This window comes from Chelonia mydas, chromosome 22 (assembly GCF_015237465.2).
Source record: "Chelonia mydas isolate rCheMyd1 chromosome 22, rCheMyd1.pri.v2, whole genome shotgun sequence".
Classification (NCBI taxonomy): Eukaryota; Metazoa; Chordata; order Testudines; family Cheloniidae; genus Chelonia; species Chelonia mydas.
Window position 1 is genome coordinate 298483 of NC_051262.2, and position 22156 is coordinate 320638.

Below are 22156 nucleotides of genomic sequence, written 5' to 3' on the forward strand. Positions count from 1 at the left end.
AGCACAAGAACAAATCCGCACAGACACACCCCTGGAATCCAAAGCCTTCTCTCCGACACCACCTGCATAGCCATTTGTTGACTTCCACAATTCGACGGTCTCTACCTAGGCCTTTTCTTTCCATGGGGAGGATGGATGAAAACACCACTTGCGCCTCAAACTCCTTTATCCTTCTTCCCAGAGCCAAATAGTCTGCAGTGATCCACTCAAGGTCATTCTTGGCAGTATCATTGGTGCCCACGTGGAGAAGCAGGAAGGGGTAGCGATCTGAGGGCTTGATGAGTCTCAGCAGTCTCTCTGTCACATCGTGAATCCTAGCTCTTGGCAAGCAGCAGACTTCTCGGTTTTCCAGGTCGGGGCGGCAGATAGATGACTCAGTCCCCCTGAGGAGAGAGTCCCCGACCACCACCACCCGCCTCCTTCTCTTGGGAGCGGTGGTCGTGGAACCCCCAACCCTAGGACAGCGCATCTCATGCCTTCCAATCAGCGGAGTCTCCTTCTGCTCCCTTCCCTCATATGTATCATCTAGTCCACTCTCAGCATTAGTACCTGTGGAGAGAACATGAAAACGGTTACTTACCTGTATCTGCGTTGCTGGTACATGGACGCTCCCTTTCTTCTTCTGGAGGTCACATGCTGCCAAATTTCTTCACCGTCCTCCTTTCCCCGCATTGCAGCCTGCTCTGAATCTTCAGAACGTTGTGTCCGTAGAAGCACATATAATCCAACAGGATAGTGATGTTCAATGGACCAAGACTTTTTAAACCATACCTAACAAGGCATGCTTTGTTCAAAGCATATCATAATCATAGCACAGCTGTGAATATGGGGGTCCAGGGTGCTACTTTGAGGTCCAGAGCATCACATTCTGCCAAAGCCTTTTTCCGCTAGCAGGGGCCTCTCTGTGCCCAGAGCTCCTAATAGCTGCATGTCTGGAGGCAGTGGAGAACTCTGGTTTGGCATCTCTTTCTCAGTGAGCATCGGCAGTGGCTCTTGAAAGGCCACCAGAGAGTGACCTTTCAGAAGAGCTCACTGAAGAGCCTTTCTAGGAACCAGGAACTCCTGGCTTGACCTGCCAGATTTTCCTTGCTGAGACGACTGTATCTGTCGGGCTCCCTTTTTGGTATCTCTTTCTTCTAACCAGAAAAGACCTTCCTGGGCAATCCTTTAAATGCTTGTTCAAGACAGAGAGAGGCTTCCTCTTGGCTAAGTCTTGGAATGCGGCAAATGACAAGTCTGGAGCTGATGAAAAGGCTACTGTCACTCAGAGTCAAGCCGAGGTTGCTGCGACCACAATGCAGTGTACTCACCACTATACAAACACAGCTGCTAGCAGGAAAAGAGTGCCTTAGAAACCCTCTCTCCCCTCAGATGTGGCTTTCTGTGTGCAGAGAGCCAGGCAGCTTGACATCGGGGAGGCCTTGCAGAAAACTATTTGGAATTTGGATGCGTTGTCTTGGAACATCAAGTGGAGCAGTTACCTATTACTTCCAGTGGCAGGCACCATGGCTAAGCTGGCTAACGCGCCTGTCTAGTAAACAGGAAATCCTGAGTTCAACTCCCAGTGGTGCCTTACTGCATATCTTTTGTCTCCTCTGCTCAGAGTTTGCAATGTCTTTCTAGGAAACAGAAGAGACCTGTGTCAGCAATCCAAGAAATTGCTTGTTAAGGAAAAGCCTTCTTTTCAGAGGAAAGTTGGAAAGAATCAAATCACCAGCCTGGAGCTGATGAAAAAGCAAATGCGTTAGCAAGGAGGTTGCCTTGGCTGTAATTCCTGTGACGGGGAGCCTGTGTCTTTTGTCTTTTTTGTTAATTAAAATATCGGATCCAGCAGAAAACCCCGTTATACAAAGCAAAATGAAATCACTGACACAAAGCCATTGGAAATACCAAAAAAGGAATAATGCAGTCGCGAGTAATACAGGGTTTCCGGGCCAGTCCTGTGCACTGAGCACCCACTAAGGGCACTGGGTGCTTAGCAGAAACCCGGAGGAACTGATACCGGGCCTGAACATGAAACTCAACTGCTCCCAGTTGCTGCTGGAAAGCCCCGTCCTGCCTAGAGAGAAAGACCGGCAGGAGGGAATCAAGGCTCGTCCTGGTCCCAGAGCCCAGTCCACACCCGCCTCCACTCTGCTAGTCACTCACTTTTTTTTCCACCCACAGCCAGCCGGTTAACAGCCACATAAACCCGGTTAGCCACTGCTGCAGGGAACTGCCTTCATCGCTGAAGATGCTCCTGACAGCGGCTCTGCCAAAGGTGGTACATTGCTATGGCATCGATCAGGCGCAGTGTGTCCCATGACACCCACCCACTATATGGTGGCCCCTGCTGAGCGTGCCCTTGCTGCAGCTGGTTCTGCTGGCGCCCTGTGGCTTGCCCTCCTTGATCCAGGAACAAGCTTCAGGCGACCTGTAAATAATCCTGTCCAACCAAGTCTGGCATCCGCGATCATGTAGCCAGAAGTCCCCACACCTCCCGGGTAAAAAAACAAGCCACCAGAAAGTGGTCCATAGTTTCAAGTGGTGCCAGAAACTGACACAGCGCCCAGGGGCAACCTTTGCTCTGCACATGCCGGCCGTGCACGTTGGCATGGACGGACAGTTTCCCATGAATGATGCACCACCACAGGTCTCGGTACTTAACAGGCACCCGGGCCATGTGCAGATACTTTAAGGCTCCCGTCAGTAAGTTCCCAGTGAGATGTGAGACTTAATTCTATGGAGCCAGGTGCAGGACTTGGGCACGGAGGCTTAGGCCTGGGCGATTGGGATGCAGCGGATGGGCTGGCTGTCTAGGTGCAGAGATTTAGTCGCACTGAGGCACAGGAGGGAGGAGGAGGAGGAATCCTGCTGAAAGGCAGTGGCTGCAGAGAAAAAGAGGAGGGGTTCCTGGGACTTTTTTTTACCTCTCTTTTGCCTGCTGGCTTACTTCTTGTGGTGAAAGGGATCGACCCTGTCAGCAAGCCTGGATAGCTCAGGTGGTAGAGCATCAGGCTCTTAATCTGAGGGTCCAGGATTCAAACCCCTGTCCAGGCACTCAGCTTTTAAGTTGCCTTGTGTGCCAGGAGCCAAATGGTTCCTTGTGGTGTCCAGAGCCAGACAGGGATTCCCAGAAGCTGTGGCCATTTCCTGGAAAGGCCCCTTTCTCCTGCTGAGTCCTTAAGAAGCAGGATAGAAGCCCACGTCTACAGGAGCAGGCCCAGAAAGCAGCAGTCTCTGGTTTGCTGTGGGGCCAGGTGTTGAGAAAGCCAAGGGGAGGGGGAGAGGAGAAGAGAGAGGGAGGGATGTGAGCTGGATTTACTCTGAGTCCTGCAGCTGGGCTGCAGCCAGGCCTAGGAGGCAGCCCTCTTGGTTGACCTGCTGGCCCAAAGTCACTTTGGCGGTGTTGGTCTTTACCCAGGAATGCTAAAGGGTGGGCCTGAGGGAGGGAGACTCAATCCTCCTCCCTATTGGTCAGGGCTGGAGAGGAGGCTGTAAGAGTGGCCAGGTTGATGAGCTGGGCCTTCTAGAGTTTGGGGAGGGTGGAGTTGACTTGGGCATTGTGCTGGCAAAATGCCTCAGGGTGCTGGAGGGAGGAGGAGACCAGGGCTAGGGCTGGGAAGAGATAGAGAGAGAGCAGCAGGTTTCCTCTGTTGTTTCTTGCTCTCTTTTTCTTGACTAGTTTCTCCTCTGTATGTACTTGCCCTTTTTCTTCATAAGCCTGGCGAGCTCAGTTGGTAGAGCCTCAGACTTTTAATCTGAGGGTCCAGGGTTCAAGTCCCTGGTCAGCTGTTGAACTATTCCCCAAGATCATAAAAGTCTCTCTCTTTGGTGTCCTTCTTGGTGTCTTTTTCTCTTCAGAATTTTCCTTTCCTAGGAAGGCACTTTTGTGTGTGAGATTGAAGGGGAAACTTCCTGACATCCCCTCTGTCCTCGCAGGCTGGAGGAATAAAGGCCTCTGGGCATATAGCAGGTTCCTCCTAGATGGTTGGTTGCATCTCACGTGGTGGAGGTGGAAGCTCTGTCTCCTTGCCTTTGTTTCGGCCTTCACATGGCTGTGCTGATCTGGCTGGCCTATCTGAGACAGGGTACGGGGAATGTTTGGAGCTTTTGCCTCGTATTGAGGGCTCCCTCCTACAGCACAGTGATGTGGGCTCCGTGGAGAGCCTGAAAGAATTGCACCGTCAGCGTTAGGTGCTCACCCAGTACTTGGCTTCCCTTCAAGGGAGCGGTGAGGAGGGTGGGGCTCAGGCCCCCCAGTTGGAGAGGGGTTCAGACAAAGATTTCCATACACCCTCCCCTTAATTTCCTCAAACCCCTTCCCCCCCTAGGTTTGTGAACTAGTTATATGCAATATTGCCAATGTAGTGATTGTTTGGACATTTGAATTGAAATTGAAATATTAATATACACTTTAAAAGCATATAATGTGTATGATAAAATACATGTATCTGAAAAACTATGATAGATTTGGAAAGTATGAACACAGACTAGCTTCCTTATACAGCTGTTGTTTTTTATGACCATGTCAGTGCATTCTTGGTGGTGATGTTGGGCAACCTAATAATTTCAAATGATGATTTGTAAGCAAAGTCTAAATGAGCTCTCCCTGAGAGCTAGTGATGAGTTGAGGGCTGTGGGGAAAGGCTTCAGGACTGGATTGTATTTACATTCACACCTAATCTACCGAGGTATCCAGCAAACATAGCTGCGTTGCCCAAGTGATAGATTTTGGCTGGGATTGGGTTACAAATCACTTGGATGCGGGGGGTTGCAGGGGGTAATGAAATGTTGTTCTTATTGTCTGAGTAAAGGGCAGTAGAACTGTCCTTAGCCTGTGCTGACTGAGGGCATCAGGAGAGAGGGTGGGGACAGGTGTTTAGCTTGATGGTCTGCCTGAGTCACAAGTACTAGTTGACCTGCCCTCTCCACTGTTTAAAGACAGAGCTGATTAGGCTCCATAGAGAGTCTTTGTTCTGTTACGTGACCACTACAGCTGAAATCACTGAGAATCAGGTCTAAGTGCTTAGACCTGCTGTGGGACAGTGTTTCTGTGGAAGAGACGGCCCAGTCTGCACTAGCAGTGAGGTTCCCGCCCTGAGAGCTTGCCTGAAATCACTGAGAGCTGGTGAAACCTCAAGAGACCCACTCGCAGACGTCACAGTGGCAGGTGGCAGCAGAAGGTGATGGCGCAGGGCCATTGGCTACAGAGCGATGGAGTGAACTGTGGCACAACGAACAACAGTGGCCAGAGCAAACAGTGAGCAGCTGGAGGAACGAGCAAGGTGCCTTTTTGCCTCTCACCTGGGAGGTGAACTCATGTGAAAGCACTTCTGAACTCCAAGTCTCCACTGACCAAGGACAACACCGGTGAGTGTTAATGAGGCTGTTAAGAATGCTGGAGACACAACACAGTTCATGCGAACAAACAAGCATCATACAGTACTTCCTATTTAAGCAAGAGATACCACATACTATAAACTGGAGGCCAATGTTAAGTGCATTGTCACTTGTTCATCCTGAAGTTGAACACTGGCTCCGAACAAGACCAGCAAATACTATGTTTCTGCAAGAAACTCAACTTGCTGGCTAGAAGCATGTGGTGCAACAGTGAAAGACTCAACAGTTGAAAAGTGAAGAACTATCTCCCCACATTCAAAACATTTGCATACATGGCTGATGAATGCACAGATGCAAATGGGCATCAAGTATTAAGTCATTGTGTACATTATCTTGATGTCAGTGGTAGGCCAGCAGATGCATTTCTAGATGTTCAAGTTGTAGAAGACACATCGGCTGCATCTGTAACAACCTACATCTTAGAAGAGTTAAATGCTTGTCAACTGGAGCCCAAACAGCTGCTTGTACATTTGATGGAGCTGCAAACTTCTCTGGAAGACATGGTGGAGTACAAGCTTTCTTCAGAGAAAAGTGTAACCCTAGTCTCTCCTATACACACTGCAGAGGCCATCTACTCCAACTAGCGCTAGTACGAGCTGCCGACTCTTCAAAAGACATTCAAAAAGCTGTACATTTAATGTCTTCATTGTATTGTTTTTTCAGCAAGAGTCCAAAAAGACTGAATATCTTGGAAAATATAGAAGGTACATAGGGACTGAAGTTCAAATTAGTCCAACCTGGGAAAAGCCTCTGGCTTTCTCATGAGTGATCCTTGGCTGTTGTCTTAAAATTATTCCAGCCATTATTACTGGCTTTGGAAAGTATCTGCCAAGATGGGATGGATCTAAGTAGTGAGGCTGGTGGATTACTTTTGCTACTATGTTCAGAGAAGACTATTGCCATTCTCTCTCTCGTAAGTCTACTGTTGAAACCACTTGGGTCATTAAACAATGTCATCCAGGCATCTGCTACAACAGTAGTAGATCTTTGTCCAGCAATAGAAGCTACATTTGGATCAATCAGAGAGCTATCCACTGAAAAAGTACTGGAAGAAGCAAAGACTTCACTCCAGAAGTTGACTACTGAAGGCATTTATATTGCATCCTTAAGTGTAAAGGACAAGAAGTGTTTGTTAAGACAACTGAAAAACTACAGAGCCTTGATTCTTAAAAATCTACAGTAGTGACTTCTAGATTCTACTCAACCTCTACATAGCTTTTACCAAAAGTTACCAAAAGCAACTACAGCATTTGCTCAAGAAACTCCCTGAAAAAGCACAAGATCAAATCCTCACAGACACACCCCTGGAACCCCGACCTGGGATATTCTATCTACTACCCAAGATCCATAAACCTGGAAATCCTGGGCGCCCCATCATCTCAGGCATTGGCACCCTGACAGCAGGATTGTCTGGCTATGTAGACTCCCTCCTCAGGCCCTACACTACCAGCACTCCCAGCTACCTTCAAGACACCACTGACTTCCTGAGGAAACTACAGTCCATCGGTGATCTTCCTGATAACACCATCCTGGCCACTATGGATGTAGAAGCCCTCTACACCAACATTCCACACAAAGATGGACTACAAGCTGTCAAGAACACTATCCCCGATAATGTCACGGCTAACCTGGTGGCTGAACTTTGTGACTTTGTCCTTACCCATAACTATTTTACATTTGGGGACAATGTATACCTTCAGATCAGCGGCACTGCTATGGGTACCCGCATGGCCCCACAGTATGCCAACATTTTTATGGCTGATTTAGAACAACGCTTCCTCAGCTCTCGTCCCCTAACGCCCCTACTCTACTTGCGCTATATTGATGACATCTTCATCATCTGGACCCATGGAAAAGAAGCCCTTGAGGAATTCCACCATGATTTCAACAATTTCCATCCCACCATCAACCTCAGCCTGGTCCAGTCCACACAAGAGATCCACTTCCTGGACACTACAGTGCTAATAAACAATGGTCACATAGACACCACCCTATACCGGAAACCTACTGACCGCTATTCCTACCTACATGCCTCCAGCTTTCACCCTGACCACACCACACGATCCATCGTCTACAGCCAAGCTCTGCGATACAACCGCATTTGCTCCAACCCCTCAGACAGAGACAAACACCTACAAGATCTCTATCAAGCATTCTTACAACTACAATACCCACCTGCGGAAGTGAAGAAACAGATTGATAGAGCCAGAAGAGTTCCCAGAAGTTATCTACTACAGGATAGGCCTAACAAAGAAAATAACAGAACGCCACTAGCCGTCACCTTCAGCCCCCAACTAAAACCCCTCCAACGCATTATTAAGGATCTACAACCTATCCTGAAGGATGACCCAACTCTCTCACAAATCTTGGGAGACAGGCCAGTCCTTGCCTACAGACAGCCCCCCAACCTGAAGCGAATACTCACCAACAACCACATACCACACAACAGAACCACTAACCCAGGAACCTATCCTTGCAACAAAGCCCGTTGCCAACTGTGCCCACATATCTATTCAGGGGACACCATCACAGGGCCTAATCACATCAGCCACACTATCAGAGGCTCGTTCACCTGCACATCCACCAATGTGATATATGCCATCATGTGCCAGCAATGCCCCTCTGCCATGTACATGGGTCAAACTGGACAGTCTCTAAGTAAAAGAATAAATGGACACAAATCAGATGTCAAGAATTATAACATTCATAAGCCAGTCGGAGAACACTTCAATCTCTCTGGTCACGCAATCAGAGACATGAAGGTCGCTATCTTACAACAAAAAAACTTCAAATCCAGAGTCCAGCGAGAAACTGCTGAATTGGAATTCATTTGCAAATTGGATACTATTAATTTAGGCTTAAATAGAGACTGGGAGTGGCTAAGTCATTATGCAAGGTAGCCTATTTCCCCTTGTTTTTTCCTACCCGCCCCCCCGGCCTTCTGGTTAAACTTGGATTTATGCTGGAAGTGGCCCACCTTGATTGTCATGCACATTGTGGGGAGAGTGGTCAGTTTGGATGAGCTATTGCCAGCAGGAGAGTGAGTTTGTGTGTGTGGGGGGGTGAGAAAACCTGGATTTGTGCTGGAAATGGCCCACCTTGATTTTCATGCACATTGTAAGGAGAGTGGTCACTTTGGATAGGCTATTACCAGCAGGAGAGTGAGTTTGTGTGTGTGGTTTTTGGAGGGGGGTGAGGGGGTGAGAGAACCTGGATTTCTGCAGGAAATGGCCCACCTTGATTATCATACACATTGTGAAGAGAGTGGTCACTTTGGATGGGCTATTACCAGCAAGAGAGTGAGTTTGTCTGTGGGGGGGCGGAGGGTGAGAAAACCTGGATTTGTGCTGGAAATGGCCCATCTTGATGATCACTTTAGATAAGCTATTACCAGCAGGAGAGTGGGGTGGGGGGAGGTATTGTTTCATGGTGTCTGTGTATATAATAATGATATTCTGCAATTTCCACAGTATGCATCCGATGAAGTGAGCTGTAGCTCATGAAAGCTTATGCTCAAATAAATTGGTTAGTCTCTAAGGTGCCACAAGTACTCCTTTTCTTATAGCTTTTACAGATCCCTGTCCTATAAAACACCAACGGCTGAGTGGAGTGAGGCACTACCAGCAACGGGGCTGCCATGTGCTCAGGACAGAATAGAGAATTTGAACACAGAGTGGAATATCACGTGATGAATGAATGAAGATTTGACTTCAACTTTTTTTTATCATCACTGGTGGCTCGTACCAATCTTTGTGTGCTGTTTCCTGGGATGAAAGGAGTAAGAATTCATCTCCTTCTACTCCCAGTCACAACAGCTATAGTTAAGCGTTCTTTTTCGTCATTGAATAGAATTTTGTGTTCTGAAAGAAGTCACCTTCTGCCTGATCATGGGAATGAACTAATGAGCATATCAATTGAAGGAATGGAACTACCGGACACAGGAGAAGCCACCAGAAATGAACGCACTGCATTCAAGAAGTTCATTAACAGAGTTATGCAAAATTATAACAAGAAACCAAGAAGGATGTAGACGTAGTGCTTCACAGAAGGCTTGAGTAACCAACTTTAATTTGTGTGATGATTTTAAAACATGAGTTAAGTCTAATAAAATAGTCATGAAACATTTTTCAGTGTTTACTATGGTGCCATACAGCCCCTCTTCACTCTCATGGTCTCACCCCTCATCGGCCCTGATTCCCCACCCCATAAATTCAAACACACCCCCTAATTTCAATTCCTGGGGAAAACACTGATACAGACACTCTCCAGAGCACGGAGCAGCATCCGCCCATGCAGCCAGGCAATGAGCATTTCCCACAGCCTGGAGCTGAGGGGGAGGCAGCAGCTGCTGTTCCAGCTCCTCGGGGACAGCCCTGCCAGCCAACAAACACTTCTCACTCAGCCACAGCTAAGGGCGTTGGGTTCCTCTGGTGGGAGTGTGGAGCAGCCATTCGTTTTCCTGTTCGCACTCCTCTGCGGTGTGAAAATCGGGGAGGGGAGGCAGAAGCCCCACTTCCCTCCCTAAATGACGTCCAGTAGGGGAAGCCAGGACAACAGGGTGGGGTGGCAAGTGGTGGCCAGACTCTTGCCCCAGGGTCTAGTGTAGCTCAGGGTCCAGCTCAACTTCCTCCCCGCACCACTGGCCCCTCGTCCCCTTCCACCACCAGGTCAACCCGGGAACTAAGGCAGGAATGGGGTGAGGAAGCAAGTCAAGCTGAGCAAGGCAGGCAAAAGTGAGTCTTGCCTTCATAGGTAGCTCACAATGATGTCCTTTTTGTGTGCCAAGGCTGACAAAACATCCCAGACAGAGAAGCAGCAGCCAAAAAAAGCCCTCAGTAGCTCAGTTGGGAGAGCATTAAACTGAAGATCTAAAGGTCCTTGGTTCAACCCTGGGCTTCGGCACATCATAGAATATCAAGGTTGGAAGGGACCTCAGGAGGTCATCTAGTCTAACCCCCTGCTCAAAGCAGGACCAATCCCCAAATAAATCATCCCAGCCAGGGCTTTGTCAAGCCTGACCTTAAAAACTTCTAAGGACGGAGATTCCACCACATCCCTCAGTAAATCCTTTCCTCCCTCTTTGTGCAGGGGGGCCTTGTTTTCTGGGAGCGCAGCAACACCTTTACCTGAGGCAAATCCCTGATTTTGAGCTCCCCAGCAGGACAACAGAGCATGGGCTTCTGCCCCTAGTTAGCCCACCTGACCTTTAACAATGAGGGATGGGAGCTGTTTTTCCCACATGACTTATTGGTCAACCCAATATGGGAGGAAGAGAGTGAGGCAGAGCAGCCCTCGGAGATGGTGCCAGAGGGGGCAGGGACTGGGCAGTGATGGGCAGGGACTGGGGACGAAAGCTCCTCTATGCAGCTGAGCGAGGGCAGTACCAGGGAAGGGGCATTTGTGAAAGTGGCTACCTGGAAAGTGGCAGGGATTTGGGGGACCAAGAGGAGGCTCTTCATATTCAGTGCCTTGGAGCAGCTGGACTTGGACATGGTGGATGTTCAGGAAATGCACATTAATGACTTTAGGGTAGCTCAATGGGCAGAGAGTGATTGGAGGAAGGGCCTGTCTTTCTGGTCCTCCAGACCAGGGAAGAATGATGGGGTTGGAGTCTTGTTCTTCACATTTGCGGTGCAAGTACAGAAAGTGGTGGAGGTCTGACTAGGTAGGGTATTACTGGTGGACTTTGTGCTCCGTGGCACTGGTTACCACTAGATTAGTTTCAGAGTAACAGCCGTGTTAGTCTGTATTCGCAAAAAGAAAAGGAGTACTTGTGGCACCTTAGAGACTAACCAATTTATTTGAGCATGAGCTTTCGTGAGTTACGAAAGCTCATGCTCAAATAAATTGGTTAATCTCTAAGGTGCCACAAGTACTCCTTTTCTTTTCACTAGATTAGTGTGGTCCCCAGTGAAGGTGTGAAAGGAAAGATCAATGGAAGGAACTGGCTCCCTTCCTCTGGACCGCACAGTGTTTGATGTTGGGGGTGGATTTTAATTGTGTCAGCCGGCCTGAGGACTGCTGATTCCGTTTTCCCGACCGTTAGCAGAAATGTTTTTACAATGAGCACTACCTGGTGCAGAGTCTGTAGCAAGCTGGGCTTAGAGGATGTGTTTCTCCATAGTGGAACCAGTGGAGGGCGGGCGTATTCCTTCTATTCCTCTGATCCGAGCTCACACCAGCTGCAGATGGGGTACACCTTTCTGTAGGGACAGGCCAGGAGTGGCATTGACCAGATTTATGTGAAAGAGAGCACGTCGACAGCCCCATGCAGGGTAGTGCCAATGGACTGTTTCGATCACACAGCTCTCACCATGTGCCTCAATGTGGGCAATTCCCTGACCCAGGGCAGAGGATATTGGAAGCTAAACATCCAGCGCTTGCAAGATAAAGGGGAGGGGTAGCAAGGCCTGGTGGTGTTGGCAGAACGGGAAAGCATCAGAGGGTTCTATGGCAACCAGGGGGTTGGTGGGAGTCGGTGAGGGAGGAGTTGGCGGCTTCGTTCCGGCAGTCAGGTAAACACCGCAACATTAAAGAAACCAACAGTGCCAAGTCCTGCAGTGTCACCTGTGGGATTTCCACAAGAGCATCCAGGCAGGGGAGCCAGTCAGCGTGTGACTGTACTGTTAGGGGGCTTATTCCTTCACCCACTTCCTTCCCTGGTCCTTCTGGCATGAACAGAGAGCAACAATACCCGAAGTCCAAAGGTGCAAACAATTCGATGTTTATTGGGGTGAACTTCCAGCAAACATGATTCCAGTTTCCTTCCTCAGTGTCCTCCTTCCCAGCTCTGACACCACAGAGCCTTACACCTGTGTCCCTGTTCCCATTCCTGCCCTTAGCAAAACATGATTCCAATTTCCCCACCCCCATTCCCTGTTCCCATCTCCCCCACCCACACCCCCACGCTTCCTGATTGACTGCACACTATATAGTAAAACTTGAGTTCTGCTTAGCTACACCATAACAAATCATTTTCCTGAAATTTAACTAACCAATCGTAACATATTGTAACATGATTATGTAACCAATTCTATCCCACCACCTTAATTAGTTTACACCCAGCAAAATTAATTATACAGCAGACAGAAACAATCACAGAACCAGACATAGATTATACAGGCAAACAATAGCAAAGTGGGAACTATAATGACAAAACAATACAGAAGTGAGGATTTCACATCCCACCTATTGATAAGTGAGTTCTTGCCAGACAGGATGCTATCAAACGAAGTTTCCTTTTACATCTTCTAGGCACTTCCCTTTCTCTGGAGGCAATAGACACTATCAGGACAGGATTGTATCCTAACAGCCCCATAGCACCTTCTTTCAATGTGACTAGTTTGGGATGTGAGGAGGTGACCGGTCACTTCCCAGCTTATGGCTGCCTCTGCTGCTTAGCCAAAGGCCTTAGCCTAAGCACAGGGCCTCAGACTGTCACAGTAAGAGAAGGCCCTTACACCGGCAGACAGTGATTTTGATTCTTTCTTTTATACCTCTATAACTAGCCAAGTGATAAGAATACACCTAAATTCTTAGAGTATAGGCCTTCACAGACAGGCCTGAATATCTATATCCTAACACTCCACTCCTTTTTTTTTCTTTTTCTTTTGGGATCCTCCTGCCCAGGTATCCCTGGAAAAGCATAGGACATATGGCGACACATTTCCTGACAGGGCCAGGCCTCAAGGTGGAAGGTGTCGATATTCCATTTGTCCCACTGCCACTTATGTAGTACCATGCACTGCACCTTCTCTCGTACGGGCATACCACACCTATTCCAATTAGTGTTCCAGACTTCCCATTATAGTGGGCCCGAGAAGGTTGGGTCTGGGTTGTCTAGTACACTGTAGGATTTGGAGGGCTTATTACATTACTTATAGGTTATCTCCCTATGCAACGTAACACAAGTACAGTTAACAATACAAAATCCACAGCAACACCGAGTCCTGACCACCGCAGTATGGTCCAACTTCCGAGACACCCCCAAAACACTGCCTCTCCTCCTTCGACGGGGTCACGATCTTATGTGTCCAGTTGCTGGCAGTTGCAACAAGCTGCTCCTGCAAGTTTTGCATGTTTTTGTCCATATCATAAGTCATTGAATGTTCACAGAGAAATGGGATATTGTCCAAACCAGCTTGACCACTTGGTATAGAATCAGGCAGTATGCCCTGGTTTGATTATTCAGAGCAATAAGATTCACAGATCCAATTGTGCACCAAAGTCCAGATAGCAGCATGTAGATGTGTGTAGTTTGGTTATCATAGAATCATAGAATCATAGAATATCAGGGTTGGAAGAGACCCCAGAAGGTCATCTAGTCCAACCCCCTGCTCGAAGCAGGACCAATTCCCAGTTAAATCATCCCAGCCAGGGCTTTGTCAAGCCTGACCTTAAAAACCTCTAAGGAAGGAGATTCTACCACCTCCCTAGGTAACGCATTCCAGTGTTTCACCACCCTCTTAGTGAAAAAGTTTTTCCTAATATCCAATCTAAACCTCCCCCATTGCAACTTGAGACCATTACTCCTCGTTCTGTCATCTGCTACCATTGAGAACAGTCTAGAGCCATCCTCTTTGGAACCCCCTTTCAGGTAGTTGAAAGCAGCTATCAAATCCCCCCTCATTCTTCTCTTCTGCAGACTAAACAATCCCAGCTCCCTCAGCCTCTCCTCATAAGTCATGTGCTCTAGACCCCTAATCATTTTTGTTGCCCTTCGCTGGACTCTCTCCAATTTATCCACATCCTTCGTGTAGTGTGGGGCCCAAAACTGGACACAGTACTCCAGATGAGGCCTCACCAGTGTCGAATAGAGGGGAACGATCATGTCCCTCGATCTGCTCGCTATGCCCCTACTTATACATCCCAAAATGCCATTGGCCTTCTTGGCAACAAGGGCACACTGCTGACTCATATCCAGCTTCTCGTCCACTGTCACCCCTAGGTCCTTTTCCGCAGAACTGCTGCCTAGCCATTCGGTCCCTAGTCTGTAGCGGTGCATTGGATTCTTCCATCCTAAGTGCAGGACCCTGCACTTATCCTTATTGAACCTCATCAGATTTCTTTTGGCCCAATCCTCCAATTTGTCTAGGTCCTTCTGTATCCTATCCCTCCCCTCCAGCGTATCTACCACTCCTCCCAGTTTAGTATCATCCGCAAATTTGCTGAGAGTGCAATCCACACCATCCTCCAGATCATTTATGAAGATATTGAACAAAACCGGCCCCAGGACCGACCCCTGGGGCACTCCACGTGACACCGGCTGCCAACTAGACATGGAGCCATTGATCACTACCCGTTGAGCCCGACAATCTAGCCAGCTTTCTACCCACCTTATAGTGCATTCATCCAGCTATGCATTCATTGCATTTCATATGCATTTCTACCCACCTTATAGTGCATTCATCCAGTTATGGGCTGGTGTAATTGTGCCCCCAGTACTATGTACATTCCCGGCAAAACACCTTATACACAGTACACCCAATTGTCCACCCCTTGCATAGGCCATTGATTCTGCTCCTCCATAGTCATAGGAGAAGGGCACATCCAAACATCTTCTGTTGATTTACACTATTTTACACACCCCTCCATTGATTCCCAGTGAGCTCCTCCCCTTCTCATTATTTCTATAGGGCTTGTGGAGGCCACCTTAGTTGCCATTCCATTTCCAGGTACCATGGTAGCTATTACACAGGTGCTGGCCTCCTAGTTGAGCATTTTGTATTCCCATACACATCTTCCCCTCAAGGTCAGCCTTTTGAAGCCATCCCCCACCCACATCATGAGGTTTTCTGTTCATTCAAACACAACAATGCTAGCAACAAGACAAACACCACAGACAAACAACACAAAACATAGATCCATGGTATTCTGAGTTATTCTTCCGCTGGTGCCAGCTTGCTTGTAGAGTGTCTGAAAAACAAAAGAAACAATTTCCAGCCCCCTGGTGGGAACAGATTATTGCTTAATAATAATACCACTTCCTTTTTACAAATCTCCTTGCTAAATGCAGGAAAAACAGAAGAATTACCTCCAGGCTGTCCTTATTTTGTTCTATAGTCAGGCTAGTGAATTACCCCACTCACTGGTTATTTATGAAATTGATGTGGTGGTGTACCTCAGTTTCCCCTCTTGTACAACAGACCATTTTTGCAATAGTTTCTCTGCTGTACCAAGCTTTAAGTTTATTCTCAGGTAATAGCTGAGACACAGCTTCAGATTTTAGCACTGTACACACACACAAAATTCTCTTTTACATAACATCCCTTGCACTGTGATTACTCTTTTACACAACTGTACCCCGATTACACTTCCATCTTGCACAACTAGACACAACCAGGAGCAGCCAACTTAAGTTCCAATAGAAACCCCTTACATCCTTTAGTGATTTTGATTACATTACCCAATAGTCAAATAATTTTGCTCAGATTCTCTCTCCGCCTGCTGCCTGCAGCAGTCCCTTATAGACCATTTCTGTGGGAAAAGGGCCCATTTTCCCTCAGAATAGCTGAAAAGCTGGGGACAGAAGCATAGTGGTGGTAGTAGCCACTCTACCTGACCCCCTTGGATAATTTAATTACCAAACTTCCATCCAATGTGACTGCACAGAGTTGCACATACAATTACATTTATATAACTGGGTTTTATCATTAAACAAAAACTTCCTTCTTGACATCTCACATAAGTATCCAAAGTACCCTCCATTAAAACTTCAGAAAAACAAAAGAGTGTGGAAAGGCAGGTTGCACTTTGAAAGTTTTTTTTTTCCTTCTTTCTCTCCACTCCCCCAGAACCAAGTCCCAGCTCCAGTCTCTAAAGGTAGTCTGTTAACTCTGCTTTTGACTTTAAACCCTGTTGTGCCAAATCATCTTTCACTCCCCCTAACTAATTTACAACGCTTCAGCAGCCCTTGCTGGAGCAGCACCAAATTTGAAAGATTCCTGGCAGCTTCCCATAATGCTGCCCTTACTTCAAACCTCTCACAAGCAGACTGAAGTTCCTCCTTTCCCTGGAAGGCATTCAGTCCCCATGGGCAGGGACCTTCTTCCACTACCCATATACCAAGGAGGGTGGGCTTCTCAGCCACCCCCCATCCCTCCAGGTCCCCTAACACTTCCTCCATTTCCTTTTAATCTCATCCCAGGTTGACCCCTGCACCTGGTATGGGCCCTGGTTCTTCCTTATCCATTTATCCAAAAAATCCTTTACCCTGGCTTGCCGGAACCCGCAACTACCATCACGAGAGTTCACGATACCCCCTCCAAGCAGCTGCGCGGACTGTTGCGGAGGGGGACTTACAGGCTGCCACTCACCTATCCCATGCAATGCATCCGAGTCAGTCACCGGCACCAAGATGTTAGGGGGCTTATTCCTTCACCCACTTCCTTCCCTGGTCCTTCTCGCATGAACAGAGAGCAACAATACCCGAAGTCCAAAGGTGCACACAATTCGATGTTTATTGGGGTGAACTTCCAGCAAGCATGATTCCAGTTTCCTTCCTTAGTATCCTCCTTCCCAGCTCTGACACCACAGAGCCTTACACCTGTGTCCCAGCTGGCCGAGTTCCAGGAGATAAGTCTGCAGAGGGCCAATATGAGCAGGACCTCCAAGTAAAGGGAGGGGCGTCCTCCACGAACATTTTTGCGGCCTGCAGGGAACAGAGACAAAGCAGGGGGATGCGGGGAGTCAGGGCAGGACCCACAGATCCAGCCAAGCCGGACCTCAGTCGATGGAGGAGGAAAGAGAGTCCTGCAAGAGGAAGCCGCTGGAGGGAAGCAAAAAGTGCAGAGAGCAAGCCAGCCAGCTGAGAGTCACAGGGGTCCAGGAAAAGAAATAGCAGCAGGTCCCATGGTGTAATGGTCAGCACTCAGGGCTCTGAGTCCTGCTATCTGAGTTCAAATGTCAGTGGGACTTCCTGGGGCTATGTTGGTTTGCTGTAAACCCTTGGAGCTCAATGTGCTTGTCTATCTTGTCTCTGGGCGAACCAGAGTGATGTGTTTTCCCTCCTGCTGGGTGACTGATGCCCACTGGAGATAGGTCTTTGGTCCGGCTGGTTCAATAGGATGGCTGCTATAGGTTGGAGTCCTAGAGTTTAACAGACTGCCTAGAGATTCCTGATGGTTGTGTTTCTCACAGCTTCACCTGATGTCCACAACTTTGGTTCCTGCAGCTGCCTCACTCTTCCTCTTGCCCACATGGTCCTTGAAGAAAGGAGTGGCAGGGCCAGGCTTAATATTCAGGGCTAGGCAGGAGGGAGGAAGAGTCCCAGACTGGAGCCCAGCACACCTCTCCTCCTCTGGGCACCTAGAGCAGAGGCGGCTGGTGCTGACAGCTCCAAGGGAAGGTTTATAAGCCACAGAGCAATTGAGGGTGGGGCAAGAGGAGGGGAGGACCATGCCTATGTGTGGCCAGCAGACGGGCAACAAGACACCTGGCCGCCAGCCTGCTCCCTGCCATGCCAAACACCCACTGAAGGCCACCAGTCAACCAGCATGCGGGGTGGCTGCTAATGCTCAGTGGCCAGCATCAGAAGATGGTAGGAAAGCAGGGCCACCCCCTGGTAGGGCCTCTGACCATTCCCACCAGGTGCTCACTGTTGCAGCGGGGCAGGAAATTTTACCGCAAGAGGCTTTTCCCCAGCTGGCGAGAAGCAGAGAAACACCCAGCTCCCAAGACGCTATTTAGCCCCCTCAAGCACAGGGACAACCGCTCATTTGGAGGAGGGAAACTGCTCTACACGCTAGCCCGGGCATCTGCCCATTTACTTTGGCAAGTCAGGAATGGCAAAGGATAGACTGGACGCACCTGGGCTCACGCCCTAGTCTTTGTGACGCCCAAACTCAACTCCTTCCTGAGCAGCCAAGAAAAGGTTCCAGCCCTGCAGAAAGCAGGACTTTCAGCACAAAGGGAAAACTGCACAACCACAACGGGACTCAAACTCTCAATCAGCTGAATTAAAGTCAGATGCCTTATCCATTAGGCCACATGGTCATAGGCAAAAAGCTGCTACAAGCACGTCTTTGGAAAAGGTGGACACTGTGTTTCTGGGGTCAGCTACTGAGTGGGGCAGAGACTCTCTGGGCACAAGAAGTCGAGTCCCCAGCATGACGTGAGACTTAATTCTATGGAGCCAGGTGCAGGACTTGGACAGGGAGGCTTAGGCCTTGGGGATTGGGGTGCAGCGGGCGGGCCGGCTGTCTAGGTGCGGAGACTTAGTCGCACTGAGGCACAGGAGAGAGGAGGAGGAGGAATCCTGCTGAAAGGCAGTGGCTGTGGAGAAAAAGAGGAGGGGTTCCTGGGACTTTTTTTGCCTCTCTTTTGCCTGCCTGCTCGCTGTTGTGGTGAAAGGGGAAGATACTCTCTCCAAGCCTGGCTAGCTCAGTTGGTAGAGCATCAGGCTCTTAATCTGAGGGTCCAGGGTTTGAGCCCCTGTCCGGGCACTTAGCTTTTAAGTTGCCTTGTGTGCCAGGAGCCAAATGATTCCTGGTGGTGTCCAGAGCCGCTCACGGATTCCTAGAAGCTGTGGTGATTTACTGGAAAAGCCCCTTGCTCCTGCTTAGTCCTTAGGAATCAGGAGAGAGGCCCACATCCACAGGAGCAGACCTAGAAACACAGTCTCTGGCTGGCAGGAAGTGCTGTGGGGACAGGTGTTGAGAAAGCCCAGAGGGAGAGCACCAGAGATGGGTGTGGGAGAGAGAGAAGCAATGAGTACAGAGTGCAAGTGTAAAGGGCGGTCTGGTCTGGCTATTGTGGCAAACTTCTCTGGCTTATACCCGACCTCAGAGGAATTGGCTAGTGAACAGATCTGAGTCCCCACCCCCTTACCCAGAGGCCTTCCTGACCTCGAGGACTCTTTTAACTCTCATGTGTGGCAGAGTCCTGGTAACCCCAACAAGGCTCGGTCCAGGATTCCTGGGAGGCTTGACCCCCAAACTTTTTGTGATCACTTAGAACAGGTACTAGGGTGTCTCCACTCTGGGCTACACCACCCGGTCCCACAGTGTAACAGTCAGGACTCTGAATCCTGCTATCTCAGTGGGATCTCCTGGCACTGTGTTGGTTTGCTGGAAAGCATGGAAGCTCAATGCGCTCAGCTCCCCTGTCCCCATTTGTACAAAAACGAATCTTTTCCTTCCTGTTGGGTGACTCCCCACCCACTGGATCCAGAGGTGACTATGCTGGTTCCAGAGTGCTCCTTTGAAGTAGAAAGAGTCACAGTGCGGTTTTGGGATGTCGGACTCTCTGGGAGGGAATACCAGAGTAGTTGTAGGCATGTCTGTTCCAAGAAATTAGAGAAACAAGGTGGGTGAGTTAATATCTTTTCTTGGGCCAAGTTCAGTTGGTGAGAGAGACAAGCTTTTGAGCCACACAGAATGGAATCACCTGTAGGTCTCTGTGTGGCTCAAAAGTTTGTCTCTCTCACCAACGGAAGTTTATCCAATGAAAGATATTACCTCACCCTCCTTGTCTGCCCAAGTTGAGGAATGTCCAAGGACAGTATTTTGAATGGGAATAGGGATGAATAGAAGAGAAACTGGAGCTGAACAGAGTTCTTCAGTGGTTCAGGTGGGAATTTGTAACAATTTGAGAATCATTTTGGAAATTAGCCCTTACTGACAAGGTTTGTGTCTGATCTTATTTCACATTCTGCTCTTCTTTGTATGAATCAGTAATTACATTTTACCATGTTAATTGATTCCTAATCTGTATTTAATCAATCTTGAAATGTCTCCTCACCTCATTTCCCCCTCTCCCATTAGCGGAGTTTGCTGGGGCAGGGGTGCAGCTTCAGTGTGCAATGCAATGAGTTGTGCAGGGGAGACAGGAGAGCGCTGCTCCCAGCTTGTGCTCCTGAGGCAGGGAGCCAGAATTTCATTTACAAATAGAGTGATTAACAGGGGCTTGAGATAAGAAATGACTGTTAGCATGTCTCCTGAAGTTAAATGATCTGTTCCAAGCTTGGTGAACTGTGAAATGTAAGCAGCCTAAATGATAGAAAGTAACTATAGATTCTTCTACAATTGTTTCAATTGTTGTATTCAAGAAGGGGGAACAAAGTTAGTAATATCTTGCTTTGAGAAGATAAATGATTTTTTAAGACTCCTGTAGACCCAGTGTAGTGTGGACCCCATGGTAAGTCGACCTAAGCCATGTTGACTCCAGTTATGTTATTCAAATAGCTGGAGTTGCGTAGCTTAGGTCGACTTACCAGGGTAATGCAGCCATCGTCTGAGTTACTACAGAGAATTCTTCCCCAGGTGTCTGGTGGTGGGTCTCGCCCGCAAGCTCAGAGTCTAACTGATCGCTATATCTGCGGTCAGGAAGGAATTTTCCCCCAGGTCAAACTGGCTGAGACCCTGCGGGGGTTTCGCCTTCCTCGGCAGCATGGGACATGGGATCACTTACAGGTTTAAACTAATGTAAATGGTGAATTCTCTGCAACAAAGTCATTAAACCATGATTTGAGGACTTCAGTAACTCAGCCAGAGGTTCAGGGTCTCATAGAGGAGTGGTGGGTGAGGTTCTGTGGCCTGCGAGGTGCAGGAGGTCAGACTAGAGGATCATGATGGTGCCTTCTGACTTTAGTAAGAGAATCTGAGTAAGAATAGACATTACAATTTTAAACCTAGCGAGTGTCCCTTAAGTGACTTGCCACAAGATGTGGGAACATGTTAGTATTAGAGCTGTGTGGGTCTCATATTTATTTAATTTTATTTCCTGATATAGGAATTAGATACAGTGCTCCAGACAGCTAATTTATAAGTTATCTGTGAAAAACCCAAGAGTTTTCCATTGCCCAAGTAGCCCAGTGAATCATGGTTAAAGTTGCCCCCCGAAATAGGAAATGGCCCTCCTGTGGGCAGGCACAGAATTCCCCTCACCCCATGGCCTCATTGGCCTGACTGGAACCGCCCCCTCAAATCTAGAAGTCAAAATCCACTTATGCTGCATGGTGCAGGGTTCAAATCCCTGCTGGCGGCACCAGCACAAACACCAAGTCAGTGCGTCTTGCTGTCCTTCCTAATGGCTATTCAGGAGCAACAGCTGGGTGCTGCATTAAGGGGCTGCTCCTTTCCTTCCCCGGCCCCAGTCTCCGCCCATGCTTTGCGGCTGGGGTGGCTGCAAAACAATCCACTGGTGGCGACATGCAGTGGCTGCATTTAAATGCTGGTTTAACTGATCCAGTGCTTGGCTCCCAGCCAGCCCCTAACTGGGCCTGACAAGCTTTGCTTGTGTTTGGATTCTGTAAAGCAGAGGTGCAGGGATCCAGCAGCTGCATCTGACTCACTGGTGAATTTTCCTTGCAAGGTCTGTGTGTGAATCTTTGTGTGTAGGAAGCAAAGAGTGTGGGGCTGTCACTGAGCTGTGGGAGGGAAATGCTTGTTTGAGAGAAATGAGGGAAGAATAAAGAGGCCCACAAGAATGACAAATGATTAGCAGGCTATTGTTTTAAGTACTGGGCCACTTTGTCTATGGGCTTTTTGTTATTTAATTGTTTCTAAGGTCTCCGCTGTCTGTAACCTTTTCCCTAGTTCAGTGGTCTCCAGGCTTTTTACGCACAAGATCAGTTTTTTAATGTAAGGGCAACCCAGGATCTACCCCGCCCCTTCCCCGAGGCCCTTCCCTGCTCACTGAATCCCCCCTCCCTCCATTGCTTGCTCTCCCCCACCGTCACTCACTTTCAATGGACTAGGGCAGAGTGTTGGGGGCAAGAGAGGGTATGGGGTGCTGTCATAAATATAAAGGGAAGGGTAAACCTCTTTAAAATCCC

The 22156-nt window shown here is 48.5% G+C and overlaps 2 non-coding genes across 2 annotated transcripts; both read left to right on the forward strand.

The window, feature by feature from the left end:
• Positions 1-2966: 2966 nt before the first annotated feature.
• On the forward strand, positions 2967-3039 carry TRNAK-CUU. Its single transcript has one exon. It is a non-coding gene; the product is annotated as a tRNA-Lys (tRNA).
• A 15712-nt stretch (positions 3040-18751) lies between these two features.
• Positions 18752-18824, forward strand: TRNAK-CUU. The gene has a single exon. It is a non-coding gene; the product is annotated as a tRNA-Lys (tRNA).
• The last annotated feature ends 3332 nt before the right edge of the window (positions 18825-22156 follow it).